The following is a 2,164-nucleotide window of genomic DNA, read 5'->3' on the forward strand; positions in this document are numbered from 1 at the left end:
CGATATGGAAAAGAAATGTACTAAATGTTGTCTCTTAAAGGATATAAATGAATATGGATAAAAATTAGGCAAACCAAGATCAATTTGTTAAAAATGTATAAATCAAGATAAAAAAATTGCTACTCTCTTAAAAAAGAGATACCACAGATGATATGATAAAACGTAATAAATGAAGTGTCCTAAAAGATATAAATGAATTTGGAAAGAAATTAGATAAACCAAGATCGATTTTTTAAAAAAATGTATAAATCAAGATCGAAAAAATAGATATTCTCCTAAGAAAAACAGCACCGAGGACAATGAAATAGAAAACTGTAACACACAAAATATAATAGAAAATATTAACCCATTTTTGCCACAATTCCAAAGATCTGAAATTATCGATATAACAGACCTATTTGATTATAATCAGTCTGATGATAATGACGAATATATACCTGATAAAATTAAACCGTACAGCAATCGCAAATATCGGGGAAAAATATTTCATTAAGAAACTCTATAATATCATGAAGATTAATCACAACAGTGCAGTTGTACAGCTGTTTAATGGTACTGATATGGAAAGAATAACAGCATTATTTCTAGTGGTTAATCGATATCATAAAGGGAAAGCTTTACCATATAATTATTTTATTGCAAAAATATCTGATTTGTTAAATATCAATCCTAGTATCTAAATTAAAGATATAAAAAGAAATGTTAAACAGCAGCAAAAGTTTCTATATATGAAACCATTGGAGAAAATTCATAATTAGTTTTTTTGGATATATAAATGGAGAAAAATCAACTTGTAGCAAAGCTCAATAGTATCAATAACTGTATAACTTTAATGAAGCTACGTGATACAAATCAGTCATATGAAATTACAAATGTAGAAAATGTGAATACAAAATATGGCTATAAAACATTTTGAAGCTAGATGATAAGATTAAAATTATCCTACCAAACAAGTATGCTAAAGTGGTCAGTTGGGAAGATCATAATACAGTTGTTGGAATAAAAATGAAGTATAAAGGTATGACTAATAAAACTCACATTTATTTTTATGTATAACAAATGGATACAACCAAGAAATGTACTGGATCCAAATTTATCTAAATATTCATGAATTTCATTTGGATAAATTTCAAATAGATGGACATCATAATATGTGTAATCAATGTGCTTTTTTCTATGCTGAAAATATTATGAGAAGAATAAGAATAAATTCTTTGAAAAAGTTGCATGTGAGTGTGGTAGATATGTAGCTAGGTGTAAACTTTCACAATATGAAAATCCATTAATTCATAATAAACTCATGAAGACAAGAAATTCTGAATAATCATTGTACTTATAAATTGACAACAAATGTAGACAACAAAAAATAACATTTTTCCCCTTGTAAATGGAGCTATCTGAGATAAAGATTAAAGAGTTCAAAGCTTTAGCCAAGAGTTTAAATGTTAATGGATACTCCAGATTAAAGAAAATGAATTGATAGCATTCATTGAAAAAGGAAGATCAACTACAACTACAACTAGCAGTATGAGTTTAACTAATCTCAAAGATTTAGCGAAAGGTCTTGGTATTAAAGGCTATAGCAACTTAAAGAAATCAGAGTTACTTCATTTAATTATCTTACATCAATTTCCTTTTCAAAATAAATTGTTTCAGCAATCTATATTAAAATCAAAACGACTACCTAATATAAACTACTTTTACAAATTTGATGATGAAATCTTTGAAAAACCAAAACCATAAAGAAAAGAGAAAATTGTAAGATTAGATCAACTATTTCCATTTGGTAATAAACTATTTGAGCATGAAATAGATGATAAAAAATTTAAAAAATGATGTATTTGAAATTAAAGAAATGACATCACAATTTATTCATAAATTTAAAGCTTGGTCAGTAGATTACAAAATTGTCTTTAATGATTATAATATTAGTAAACACAATACAATTAATAAAAAAAAATTAGATAACAAAAGCACTTAATGCTATGGATCATGTAGGTAAAATAAGAACTAATTTCAGAGATGAACTAAACATAACAGTAAAAAAATCCAAATATACCTTTTACAATGTCTACAGGATATAAAGCCTCAAATAATACTAAACAAGTTGTTCAAATTTTGTGTAATAGACTCAGATATATTAACATACGATGAGACTATTGAT

This window comes from Schistocerca cancellata, chromosome 1 (assembly GCF_023864275.1).
Source record: "Schistocerca cancellata isolate TAMUIC-IGC-003103 chromosome 1, iqSchCanc2.1, whole genome shotgun sequence".
Lineage (NCBI taxonomy): Eukaryota > Metazoa > Arthropoda > Insecta > Orthoptera > Acrididae > Schistocerca > Schistocerca cancellata.